We start from the raw sequence: 14,718 nt of genomic DNA, 5'->3' as shown, positions 1-14,718 counted from the left end.
AGTCCAAGTAGCAAATTAAAAAATAGGGAGGTTTCTTTATTTATAACTTTAGCATTGGGTCTGAGAATAAAATAAATAAATTTGAAATAAATCTGAAATAAATCTAATGAGTGTTATGCAAGAAAATCAACTGATACACACCCCCAGCACTGTGAATACAAAGACAACAGTTCAGAATATTAAACACGATCATGCAAAGTCTAAAAGTCCCATGAAGCCACCCATAAGTAAAACAGGCAGAAAAGATAGGATCACTATTTATTAATGATAATATTTTGAAAACAAATTAAAATTTGCTTTCTTCAACCATTTAAATGCAAAGATCTTAATTTGATGCCTAAAACTAAAAACACACTATAACACCCAGGAATCAAAGTTTGAGTGTTTTCCAACAATACAAAATTATAAAATAATTTAAAACTGGACGGTATTTGACCAATATAATTCAAATCAGTCTCTCAGTGGAAGAGACTAACGTCGCAAAAGTGAAATCCCACATGCTGTTGCTGTCTGAAGAATCTTCAAAGACAGTGCTGTGTTCTTACTAACATTAACAGCTGCTGAAACAACAATTCTTTTAAAAATCCTCATTTTCTTCCAGGGGTGCAGTTTCCCAAAGAATCCCAGGCTAAAATCTAAATGGACACAGGGCCAAAACTGAGTGATACCACAAAATTCAGACTTCCTTTAAAACAACTTTTACATTCTTTCCTTGGAAGAGAGGACAAAGGACAAAGCTCTCATCATTTGCTCTGTTTACACCACAAAGGCTTCAGGACAAGAAACTCTGGGGGTGATTACTGGCCAACTGGTTGAAGTGCATCCCTGCTCATAGAGAATGTTTCCGTTATGGACAGACACTTAAAAGAAGCCCTCTGGAAGCTAAGAGGGTTGTGGCATACATACCAAGTTATTTTGAGCCTCAGAGAAAGAGGCCAGCAAACAAATCCTCAGAAACAATCAAAACACCACAAAGGGCAAATAGTTTCAGATCCAGGGAGATGTCTGTTGCTTCCTTGTGGTGTGATGATTTGAAAACCAGACAATAACCGGACTTACTGTAAATTGAAGCATGAAGTGGGATAATGGAGATGTGAGTCAGCGCAGAGTTCCCTATGCTTTGCAATGTTGCATTGTTTAAGTTACGGGACAGGGGAGGGAGCAGAGAGGAGGGGTACATCAGACAGAAAGAGGCAGGGGACAGATATACCATATCAAAAACAAGTCCAGGAGGGACCCTGAATTCAATTACCCTTGGAGAATTACCGAATGCAGCCTTCAGTCACTTGCCTTTTCTCTCCTATCTTTCTATCAGGGGAACGGAGACATTTCTTTTAAAGATATAGTATTCCTCTTCCTATATAACAGCTTACTTTATAAGACTCCTTCACTTAAAAACAAACAAAACAAAACCACAGGCCTACATAGAGAAATATACCCTATACCAAAAATCTCTCCCTAAAATCGTTAAAAACAAAAGCTAACCAGAATAGGCCAGAGCCCAGCTTCCCTTTAAAGAGGCTCCCTCTTTATCCTATGATGAAATGTCAACAACCTCTTGATATAAATACTTGAAGTTCAGATGATATTATGTTTAACACATTCCATATACAGGTATTTAAGAACTTCTGGGTGCCACCACCCAGGTTAGTCCTTCATTAATAATTGGTGTGGGTCCCCCTGCACCACCCTTTTAATGGTGTGCTCTGTATTCTGTGAGAACAGATTATTAGCTCATGTTAACCACAGCTACTTCTGGGTGGTAAAATCACAGATGCTTTTCATTTTCATCTTCATTTTATGTTTGGCTGTACTTTCCACATTTTCGTAGGTATGTATTGTTTTTGGAAAAGTTATTTTTTAAATTTGGGAGGAACACAGTGTTAAATGAGGTTTTCTGGATACTTCGAAAAAATACAACCAAATGGATATTACTCCAAATGATTAGCAAAATACAATAAAAGAACAGAATTTTAGCCACAATGAATGCTGGGCCTTGACTTGAATCTTTATAAACAACAAGCTCCATGCATTTGCAGAGTGAATGGATGTACACTGATGTCTCCATCTTTAAAATGAGGACACTGGGCTTCCCTGGTGGCACAGTGGTTAAGAATCCGCCTGTCAAGGCAGGGGACACAGGTGCGAGCCCTGGTCCGAGAAGATCTCACATGCTGCGGAGAAACTAAGCCCGTGCACCACAACTACTGAGCCTGCGCGCCACAGGTACTGAAGCCCATGCACCTAGCGCCCATGCTCTGCAACAAGAGAAGCCACGGCAATGAGAAGCCCGCGCACCGCAACGAAGAGTAGACTCCACTCACCACAACTAGAGAAAGCCCGCGTGCAGCAGCGAAGACCCAAGGCAGCCAAAAATAAATAAATTTATTTTTTAAAAAATGAGGCCACTATGCAGTAATAAAATGGGTATACCATCAAATTTTCAGGATGGGGCCAAATATTCAGACAGAAGTAGAGACAGCTGGTCTGTCTTCACACACTGTTTAGCAGAGTTTTCCAGAGTACAGAGGGGGCACCTACCGGTACAGATCAGACTAATTCTATTTAATTGATTTGAGAAGAAAATTTTAAAAAAACCAAAAAACAAAGAGGGTGGGAAGCTTTCACCAGGGATTAGCATTCATTTAGAAAACTGAGATTTCATTTCCACAAAGTTAGAAGGCATCTGCTACTGAGGGGATAAGATATCATCAAGCATAAAACTCCAGATATTTCTACACTCGTTAAGAACTTTGGAATTCTTGACCTAGCCTGTCACTGCACCCACTGATGAGAGATATTGACTGCCATGGAAGAAACAATTCACACAATGTAATCTAGAAGCCATAAAGTGATGTTAAATTCCCACTAGACATAAACCTTTCACACTCATCTGTTTAGGTGTTGGCTAATGACCCAATTATTTACACAATATGCAAACTAAGGGCCATAAGGTTGGGTGATTTGTATTTGGTACTGAAGCATGGTCTCTTGGCTCCTAGTTGCAAAAAGAGATTAAGTGAGAGGTTAATTGGGTATTAAACAAGTCCTTACAACAAACAGGATGGCAGTTCTTCGTAAACAGGCACCCTTTTTAAACACAGCCTAAATTGCTAATATGAAGGTCTCTAAGATTTATATCAGGGAAAAGAGCTTAACTAACTGTGTAATAAGGAATTTTATCAAGGGTATTCACTGACATGAAATACTTTATCAATCAGTTTCTTAGAAACTCACTCTAAAATCTTTCAACTTAATTCAGCAGATGTGCTAACCATAATTTTACAATTTGAACACCTGATTTTCCAAAATGAACATGACAGTGTATAACAAATAGCAATGACCCAGACCAACAAAGACAACCCAACTCACGTGCTTGTGCACATACACCCACAGACGCAAAACAGTAGTCACGCCTGCAAAACACACAATTACACAGCGGGCTATGGCTTTCTTCTACTTCCTGTCAAAAGATGCATTCCTGAGAGGTCCACTCACAGATATTCCAATATGAAAACAAAGATTTATCCACGTATTAAAAAGTCAACTCACATTACAAGTTGAAAATCTGGTCTTTTGGCTACTGACTGGCTAAATCTGCTTGTCTTTTTCTCTTTAGAGCAGAAACAATAAGATGTTAAGTGCTGGGCAAGATCCCTAATGCACCATCAGAGAAAACCCGTAAGGAAAAAAAACCCAAAAAACAAAAAACCTAATTAAAAGGCTTACTTTCTATCTAAGAAAAGTCTTCACTTTATCTTTATCCCCAAATGACTTACAAATGTCCTCCACTTTAGAATGAATATGATTATTTTAATGTTTTGCACTAAAATAAATTGGAACAAAGTGAACTTATGATTCAGTGAAGACCAAAAACAGACTTTCACCCACTTCATTGCCAGGTAACTGACAGGTGTCAATAAGTCAGAGAAGAAAAGGATATCAAATTCCATCCTAAATATGAGAGACAATGATGAGAGACACTGATGAGTGGTTCAAGTTAGAAGACGCAAAACGCACACAATATAAACTTCCAACAACCATGCTGCAGGAGTTAAGCTGAGACTCTTGGCAGCAAGACAGCCCCTGGGCCTCCCTTCCTGAAAGACATGGATGGGAGACCAAACTGGAGCTGGAAGATAGGCAACCACTACTACCCCTTCACAAAGGAAAGGCTAAAAAGCATGGAGGAATGTTCTAAAACAGACCCGCAAAACCCGAATTGCTTACAAATGTCAAATGTTCCACTGCTTTTCACTCTATCTAGGGAAGACATTTGCTTTCACAAATGGGTACATACCCACAGGAGTATCTTTAAACTCAAAGAACAAGTCTCCCTTTCTAGTTCCCTCAATCAGAATAAAGAGTGGAAAACATTTAGTAGCATTCTGGATAATTTGCACCAATTTAGATGATTCATGTATTGCTTCCCCAGACTAAACGGTCTATGGCTAGTGATTTCAAGTCAACAAGGGTGCGGAAAGCAAGACCTAATTACAGATCTGAGTCACTGTCTATAAGTTCCCTCAGCCCAGTGGAGCATCCCCCAAAGGGCACCATTTCATTTTGAGGCATAAAAACAAGCCAAGTCTACAGATCCCTTTACATAGGAAATAAATAAGAAGACATCCTTCCACAAGAAATAAAAATATCAGTTCACTGAATTGATCTTTTAAAGAAAAACGTCAGTAGTCTTTTTCCCTTAAAAAACTATAACACTAAAGTTTTTGAAACAAGAATATGGAAATAAAATTCATTGCAGGATTATAGCTTAAATATCTTGCATTTCTTGTCTATATGTGGCCTGCTATACAAATGGCATTCCACTTGAAGGCTGGTCATCTCCCAGTGGAAGAGATTTACTAGCTCTTTTCATAGGGGCCTCACTGACTGGGTGTTTCCATCTGATGGCTATAATCTTCTAGCATTGGCAACATTTTAATTTATGATCCTGGGCCCACAATGAAGGAAAATAGCTAAAGACAGTTATATTTAAATAAAATTAAAAGAAGGATCCATTTTTTTTAACAACAGAAAAATGCATGCACAAAAACCTAAAACTGGATTTCTATAAAAGATGTTATTGAGTCTGTAGTGTGGATACAATCTATATGAATTAAGGGGAAAAAAACCTTTTGGGTTTACTTTTTTTTCACATGTTAAACATTTAAGAGATGAGACCTCCCTGGTGGCGCAGTGGTTAAGAATCCATCTGCCAAGGCAGGGGACACGGGTTCGAGCCCTGGTCCAGGAAGATCCCACATGCCGCGGAGCAACCAAGCCCGTGCACCACAACTACTGAAACCCACGCGCCTAGAGCCCATGCTCTGCAACAAGAGAAGCCACCGCAATGAGAAGCCCATGCACCGCCACGAAGAGTAGCCCTGCTCACCGCAACCAGAGAAAGCCCGCGTGCAGCAACGAAGACCCAACGCAGCCAAAAATAAACAAAGTTAAAAAAAAAAATTTAAGCGAAAAAATAACACCCTGGGAAAAAATGGAAATCCTCTTCTGATTGTCATAAATCTTCCTCTGACATTTTATCGGTATTTATGCTCCCAAGTTGAGAGGATTAATGATCTCTGAGTGGAAATGACTATTCAGTCTGTGGAGGCAACATTCCAAACAAGAACCAGGGGATACGACTCCTCAAATGGCAAATAATGGGTGTTTTGAATGCACAAGTTAAATGACCTAAGAAATGTTTCAGACAAGGATGCAACAAAATCGTCTCCAAGACTCATGCTGGGGCACAAAAGGAAATAATGAGATACTACAATTCAAAGTACCATGCTTCATAATCTGTTCATAGGAGTGGATGTCTCCTCTATAACTGCTGCCACCAGTACAAGGCGGAAACAAATTTAGAAAGCACGTAAGTCAACTTCGTCAGTATGATGGCTAACTGTCAGAGTGCAGGAGAATGCATAATTTTACCCAAGTTTGCCAAAAGCATGCATTATGACCACAGGATGAATGGAGCTATTTATATGAAAAAGTAACCAACACACTCTGAAAAGCTCACTGATGACACAGTCGGTCCTGCACATGCCAAACCTTCACAGGAGTGCAGGCGCGGGTGTGAACTCAGCAGCAGACCAAGCACCAGACTCCAGAAGATAAGCGTGTTGATTAAACTCATCAGCCACTGAAAATCTAACACATTTCATTACGGATCACCAAGATGCCTAATAACAGATCTTCGGACAAGTATCTGAGAACACATTTATAGCTTCTTTCTGTGATCCTGAATTTCTTCTCAACTTTTTTGTGATTTTAAACAACAAATACACACACGGTATCTACGTTTACCTGAAGTGAAAAAGCATACAAAAATCATCCTACACGTACGTGGTAAAAGCACAAACAAATGCATGAGAAGAACAAAGATCAAAACCAGGATAGAGGTTCCTCAGAGGCGGAGAAAGGACACAGCTATGAGGGAGGATGGCCGTAGGTTTTTAACTGTTCCATAGAATTGGTAAACATTCTATTTGTCTAGACTGTTGTAGCAGGACACATAATAAATATCTGTTATATCATCCCTTATGCAGTTTCTGTATTTGAGTATTCACAGTAATTTTTGAAGAACAAAAGCAAACAAGGAATTAGAAGTCCGGTATAGACTGTTCTAAGAAAACACAAGGGACAGCTCCACACTGTTACATATATACCTATACAAGGGGATGGTTTTCAGGTCAGCAGTCTAAGACCCTTTTCAGCGTTCACAGTCCAAGTGGGTTGATTAAAAGGCAAAACCGGGCTTCCCTGGTGGCGCAGTGGTTGGGGGTCTGCCTGCCGATGCGGGGGACACGGGTTCGAGCCCTGGTCTGGGAGGATCCCACGTGCCGCGGAGCAGCTGGGCCCGTGAGCCACAATTACTGAGCCTGCGCGTCTGGAGCCTGTGCTCCGCAGCAAGAGAGGCCGCGATGGTGAGAGGCCCGCGCACCGCGATGAAGAGTGGTCCCCACTTGCCGCAACTGGAGAGGGCCCTCGCACAGAAACGAAGACTCAACACAGTCATAAATAAATAAATAAAAGAACGTGAATTTCTTTAAAAAAAAAAAAAAAAAAAAAGCAAAATGGGATATTAATTTAAAAAAAAAAAAAAAAAAAGGCAAAACCTCCAGGGAAAGAAAAGAGAGAATCCGAAAGCAATGTATTTCATTCTCATGTCTTTGAATATGAAATCACTGCCTGTGAATTGTTCAGAGTGAAGAGGGTGCCCTCAACAGCAGCACACCCTGTCAGATTAGTTTAACAGTATGAGTTTGCCTCCCTTTGCAATTGCTCCCACATTCCCCAGGGAGGAACTAATGGAGTACTAAAAACAAATGGAGATGAAGTGAATCACCTAGGCTGTTTTGGCTCCCAACTCAAACTGGCTTAAACAAAAAGGAAATGTTACTGGCTCACATGCTTGGACTTCTGGAGGAGAAACTGCCTTCAAGGCTGGTTCCTCTGTCCTCCACTCTGTGTGACTTCCTGCTCGGCCTGGAGCCACACCAGACCTCACACCAGAGCAAAACAACATCCAGAAGAAGAGAGGCAGAAGGCAGGCTCTTCCGGTAGCTCTGTTTGAAGTATGAGAAGACTTCTGCCAGAAGCTCCTGGCAAACCTACTTTGGAGTCTCCTTGCCTACAGCAGGATTAGAGAACCATTCTTGAAGCCAGGCCGCTGGCCAGTTAATGCCCAACACTGGCTGATGCCTCCTCCCCGATGAGTTAATCATGTGTGGACACAGCAGGGATGGGACTGTCCCTCATCAGGGCCCACCCTGGAGCTGTGGTCAGCTCCTCAACCCCATAACATGGAGGGGGGGGCTTGTGGGGGGGGTAGATGAGATGCATAATATGGATTCAATCCTAATGTCTACTCACTAGCATTTACAGGGAAAGGCCTGAGCCATTCTGTGTTTATCAGAAGATTAAATAAATCATAATCGTGATATATTTGTATATATATAAAGCTAGAGTTGCAAAAATCAGATGACCAAATGAATTACTTCCTTTGAGAAAAGCAGATTTTTTTTGGCCACACCGTGCTCGTTACAGGACCTTAGTTTCCCAACCAGGGATTGAACCCAGGTCCACGGCAGTGAAAACGCTGAGTCCTAACCACTGGACTGCCAGGGAACTCCCGAGAAAAGCAGATTTTTAAAAACTTTGTTCCTATACCTCCACTGTTCCAATGAGACATTTAAAGACAGAAAATTAACACTTTATAAAGCACGTAGGTCATAGGAAGTATGGTATAGTACTTACTATATTCTTGTGCCATAGCTACAGAACTTCAGATAATAGCATCCACATTAACAATGTATAATCTGAAAAAAAAAGAATAAAAATAGTTAAGTACAGAAGAAATTTCATTAAAAACAGTTGCATCACTTTGACAAGTCTTGTTTTTTTCCCTGAAAGAAGTAAACCAGCATTTTTAAAGTAAGCAGCTGAACTTAAATTAAAAATGAGAAAAATATCTGTAGTATAAAAATTCTTCTATCTTCAAGTTAAAATTATCTGCATCTTTTGTAGATCTGACCACCACCAAACAAACAAACAAAATACATTTTAAGCAAGTAAAATTGCCCTGGACTGCTATTTATAAAACGGAAACAAAAGCAATTATTAAACGGACCTCGAAAACCATGTTCTCTAACCCCTACAACACACATCCAACCTACTGAGTTCAACGCAACTTAAAGCTAGATAAATCAGCTTCAGTTTCTAAATTCCTAAACTCAGAGATCTGAGGAAACAGTCCTCAGAAAAGAATGCACATATTTGATTCAAATATTTGACACTGCATTTAATAAAATCTTGGAATATTCAGCATACCTTGAAATGCTAAAGAAACACAGCCAAAGAACTGGGGACTCTAAGACACTGGAATGCCTTTTAATATTCAAAAGAAAAAGGTCTGTCCCTAGCCAGACCTCAGGACAAATAACAATATGGCAAGTCACACTCTTAATTCAGAAGGACTTTGAAAACATAAAACTCTAACCATGGATGCCCGGTGTTTCCTGGGGATGGTGTGCCTTGGCAAGGCTGAGGATAGTCACTGCCCATCCATCTACAAATACCATGTCTAACTTCACTTTCCTCAGTGTATGTAAGATTCAGCCATGTTGTTGGCATTAGTTATGGTCTGCAGAAGAAGAAAAACCTTTTCCTCTACCCTCTTGGATTCAATTCCTGGGGACTTGCAAATTAAACTGATGAAGACAAATTAATAAGAGAAAAAGGCATATGTTTCTTTATTGATGTTAATGTTTTTTACATGCATGGAGATGCCATGGAACAATGAAAATCTAAAGTGTCAGTTAGATCCAGGGGCTTATACACCATTTTAACAAAGGGCAATAAATAGTGGAGAAGTGAGCAAACAAAGGAAAAAAGAGGGTTAGGCTCCTAAGGATGATAAATTGTGGGAAGGTGACTAGGAAATGTACGGTGGATAAGAATTGTTTAGTAAGATTTGTTACACAGACTCAAGTGTCATTCTCTTCTTCCTGGTATGGCAGATGGGGTGTCCTGCTTACACCCCAAATGTATGCCCTGCTTTACAAATGGAAATTTACAAATGGAAATTTATGCCCTGCTTTCTGGAAGAAAGGGGGAGGGCAAAAAGCTCTTCCTGTGTCTGATGTTTTTAGACTTCCTTCAGTCCAAAATAATTTTCATGCCAAAGTGGCATATTTTGGGGTGGCATATTCTGATCCCCTTCATGTTCATAAAAATAAAAATAAAATAAAACAAAAGCACTATTAAAAGAATAGAAGTACAAGTCTCAGAAAAGAAGATGATATTTGCAATATATAAATCCAGCAAAGGACTCATTAGAATATAAAAAACTCTGACAAAATAAGAAAAAGACAGATCACCCAAACAGGATATCAAAAATGGCCAACAAGCACATGAAAAGGTGTTCAACATCATTCATTACCATGGAAATAGAAATTAAAAACCACAAATGAGATAAAATTACATACTCATCCAAATGGCTCAAATGCAAATATCTGACAATACCACGTCTTAGGATGCGGAGCAATTCAACTCTCATCTGCTGCTGTGGGAGTGTGAACTGGAAAACTGTTCAGCAATATCTAATAGAGCAGAACAAAAACTGTGGCCTAGCAATTCCACTCCTGGGGAAATACCTTCTAGGAATGCATATACATAGGTCCTAAAGACACATATATTTAACGAAGCATTAATTGCAATAGCCAAAACTCAGTAACAAATAAATTGTGGAATATTCATATAATGAACACTATACAGCAGGGGGTCAATCAATTTTTTCTGCAAAGGGCCAGATAGTAAATATTTTAGGGTCTGCAGGCCAAATGGTCTCTGCGCCCTGTTACAACTACTCAACTCTGCCTTTGGAGTGCAAAAGTAACCACAGACAATATGTAAATGAATGGGTGTGGCTGTGCTCCAATAAAACTTTATTTACAAAAACAGGCAGTTTGCATGCTACACAGTAATGAACATAAATGAACCATAAGTAATTCAACAACACAGATGAATCTCACAAACTTAATGTCGAGACAAAGAAGCCAGACACATGACAGAATGTACCGTATGATTCTATTTTATAAAGTCCAAAAGTAGGTAAAACTATGTAAATCAGGATAGTAGTTACCTTTTAGAGGGAGCAGTAAAGCCTGGGGGGAAGGAAGAATTCTGGCAGGCTAGTAATACTGGGTTTCCTGGTTTGAATGGTGGTTTTCCGGTTATACTCAATTAGGAAAATTCATCAAAGTGCTCCTTTATGACACATTTGTCTCCATATGTATAACAGTTGAATAAAAAAGTGATATATTTTCAATTTTTATAAATAAAGAAAACAGGCCAGTAATATAAGTGAATGATTTCTCAAAGCTCACTAGCCCCAGATGCAGTAGCTGTAGCTTTGTACCCTTGCTAAGCGCGGTCCAGAAACAACATCCCTGCCCCTTTGCTTAGTGTGACGTCTACATTACAACTAAACCTCTGTGCTGAGTAGCAGGTAGGACTTTGGAGAATGAGCTATGATTAAATAGAACACACAGGAGTGGCAGGAAGAGAATGCAATACAGAGGGAGAGAGGGAAGTAACAGATGGTGCATGAAGAGACTGGTGGAAATAAGCCCCTACATTTTAACATAATCTGCTGAATAATCTATACAGAATAGAAAGTAAAGTAAGCAGCTTAGAAACACAATGTGTAAGGTTACTAAACTTGTCTTTTGGACAATAATAATGACGTTTTAAAAGCTGACTAGTGCTCCTGAAAGACGGTTGAAGGGATTTTGTTTCCAGTACAACAATTTCTTCCAATCTAACAGGTTAAACGGGCAGCAAGCTTCAGCTTTTCAAATGAAGAGGCAAATCAGACAGATAATATAGTCTTGACTTTTTAGGTCTGCATATTTTAAACAATTTCTATACCCTGGTTTCACCTCATCCCTCTATACTGAGTCTGAAAATTTAATTAGATATTGTGACTTCCCAGGGATCACAGGAAGCCATTAAATCACCAAGGTTGTGCCCAAATATATGAGGAGAAGCAGAAAATACAAAAATGTCAAAGATAACAAGATCATGGGCATCACATTCTATTAATATGGGCTTATATCATGGGTGAAATAAAGAGAGAAAGAGTAAAGAAAAAGTGAAAAGAACTGACATCCACTCACTATACTGTATTCACTGTATAACTGATAAGTGCAAGAAACTGAACTAGATGCTAGAAATGCAAGGACAAAGTTCCTGTCTTCAAGAAGCTCAGTTATAAAGAAGATGAAAAGCCTATGCATCAATAATTTAAATCAAATGTCACAAAAGTTACACGATATTTACAAGTGCTATAGAGCTATGAATTAACAGAAGAGAATTACTAAATGGAGGAGTGAAATGCAAATGGGGAGAGATGGGTGAGGAAAGGAAGTCTTTACCTAGTAGGAAAGCGCTGAAATGGGTTTTGAATGATTAGAGATGGGCAAGACAAGAAGAGGAGCAGAGCATTATTCCAGGCAGAGGGAGAGAATATGCAAAGGCATGGAGGCATGAATGAGCCAGTCATGCTTGAGGAATAAGAGGAAATCTGAGGCTTCCAGAACATGATGTATAATGACAAGCTAAGACTGAGATGATGGAGGGACTTGTCAATTATACTAAGTTCAAATTTTATCTTACAGGCATTATGGAACCATTCAGGTGGGAACTGGGGGAATGAGAATGGAATACAAAGAATAGAGGGGGAGTGATAGGTCTCCAGATGTATCTTTTTGCATAGTTTTGACATTTATAACCATAGTACTGTTAAACAAAATAAAAAGGTAAACAACCAAAATCAAACAGTATGTGAAGGTAACTCAAAATGAAACACATTCAGTAATAAGGGAACTGCATTACAAAGGTATAAGTAACCACACTTAACTGAGTACAGAAGAAAAGAACTAACCTAACCGCTTTGGAAGCCAGTATCTTGACTATATACTCTGAGACTAGAGAAAAAACAAAGAAAGGAATGGGAAAGACCAGAATGAACTGTATGGTATCAGACTGGAATCAGAGATATCATGGTTTTTAATATATATTTCAGTAGATAATAGATATTGGTAGAGGCAGATATGTGTAGCTCTGTCCTCTGACAAAGACTAGGAGCAATGATACCCGTGTAGCAATGAGCACATGTAGCACCCAAATACTGGCTTCTAAACACCACCCTCCAATAAGGGGAACCAGGACTACTTACAGAAGTGTCTGGCTGCAAAGCTAGGAAAGGGAAAGTACCAGATGAACCTAGAACATTTTGTGGTACAACAAAGTAAGGAGGGCTCAAAAAAGATATGGATTTATCAGAAGGACTGGAACTAACCTGAAGGGGCCAAATCTGGGACAATCTGAGCAAAAAAATTAAAAAATTATATTAATACATTATAACTTATAGGATAAAACAAATACCCATGAGTCCATATCGATAAAAAATAAGTAACTGAATACACAAATAAATGGGCAAGAAGGCCAAGCTCCTTCTTGTAAGAGAATTTCAATTAATAAGTGTAGAGAAGAATGATGGAAATAGAAAAACCACCATTTGACAAACAGCACAGATTAAAGAAGACAAAGGAAATAAAACAACTAAATGCAATGTTGGATCCTAGACTGGATCATGGTCCAGACATAAATATTATTGAGATAGGTGACAAAATATGAATAAGGTCTGTAGCTCAATTAACATTACTGTATGAATGTTAATTTCCTGATTTTGATAAGTTTACTATAGTTACATAAGATATTAGCATTTTGGGAAGGTGGGTGAAGGGTATGTAGAAATTGACCTATTTTTGCAACATTTTTTTTTAAGTCTAAAATTATTTCAAAATGAAAAGTAAAAAATTAAAAAAAGAAAGAAAGAAAGAGAGAAAAAAGAAAAGAAGGAAGAGATGAGAGATTGTGAGTTACAATCGTCTTAATCTAAAACCTGGCTTCAGGCCCTCTTCTCTCTGTGCCAAATATTAAAGCTAATAGTTTCGGTATTTTTTTAAGGTATAAATATATATACATAAATGTATAAATGAAAAGCTTGAAAGTAATGAACAAATAGAATATTGTAAATAACTAAACAGAACTGAAAAAAGAACTGAATAGAATTTTAGAACTAAAAATATGATAACAAAAGCTTAGAAAAAATTCATGGGACTTCCCTGGCGATGCAGTGGATAAGACTCTGACTCCCAATGCAGTGGGCCCAGGTTCGATCCCTGGTCAGGGAACTAGATCCCACATGCATACCGCAACTAAGAGTTCACATGCCACAACTAAGGAGCTCACCTGCTGCAACTAAGGAGCCCACGAGCCGCAACTGAGACCCGCTGCAACCAAATAAATAAATAAATATTTTTTTAAAAAAAGATCCCCACACTTTAAAAAAAAATTCATTAGGTGAATAAATTACATTTGGACACAGATGAATAATGGATCAGGAACTGGAAGACAGATCTAAAAAAAAACATCTGGAATGCTTCCCAAATAGAGAGATGCAACCATAAAAGTGACATTAAGAGACACGGATAGTAGAGTGAATAGGTATAACATTCACCTAAGAGGAATACTAGAGAAAGAAAATGGAGAGAATCAATACTGTAAATGACACCAATCCTTGAATCCAGAAAGGCCAACAAACAACAAGCAGGGGGAAAAGCAATACTGAGGGACATCAGAGTAAAACTGCAGAACACTAAATAAAAAGCAATCTTAAGAGCAGCAAAGAGAAAAGAGAATCACCTACAAATGAACACCAATTAAGATGACTCTTGATTTCTCAACAGCAACAATGGAGCCCAGAAAAGGACTACTATCTTCAGTGACCTAACAGAGATAACAATCAACCTGGAATTCTATAACTAAAGACGATTCCTTCTAGAACAATAAACATTTTCAGCCAAACAAAACCGAGAGTTTACCATCAGCTGACACACTAAATTATAAAGGAAATGACCTTTGCATAGAAGTAAAATGATACCGGATAGAAGACCTGAAAGGCAAGAATGAATGATGACCTCACAAAAGACAACAGTTAACAAATAGATGAAAGATGCTCAACTTCATTAGTCATCAGAGATACACAAGTTAAAATCCCCAGTGTGGGACCACTACACACCCACTGGAATAGCTAAAATTAAAAACCATGTTGACAAGGATGTGGAGCAAACGGCACTTCCC

At 38.8% G+C, this 14,718-nt stretch overlaps 1 protein-coding gene across 7 annotated transcripts in view; it reads right to left on the bottom strand.

The window, feature by feature from the left end:
• SIPA1L1 (signal induced proliferation associated 1 like 1) overlaps positions 1-14,718 on the bottom strand; it is a 375,846-nt gene that overhangs the window by 185,111 nt on the left and 176,017 nt on the right. For all 7 annotated transcript variants that reach the window (XM_036842740.1, XM_036842743.1, XM_036842742.1 and 4 more), the window contains one exon: positions 8,266-8,327. The gene's annotated coding sequence lies outside the window, so the exon portion shown is untranslated. The remainder of the gene's footprint in view (positions 1-8,265; positions 8,328-14,718) is intronic.

Source organism: Balaenoptera musculus, chromosome 2, assembly GCF_009873245.2.
Source record: "Balaenoptera musculus isolate JJ_BM4_2016_0621 chromosome 2, mBalMus1.pri.v3, whole genome shotgun sequence".
NCBI classification, from domain to species: Eukaryota; Metazoa; Chordata; class Mammalia; order Artiodactyla; family Balaenopteridae; genus Balaenoptera; species Balaenoptera musculus.
The sequence above is the reverse complement of the archived record's forward strand: the minus strand, read 5'-3'. Positions and strand labels throughout refer to the sequence as shown.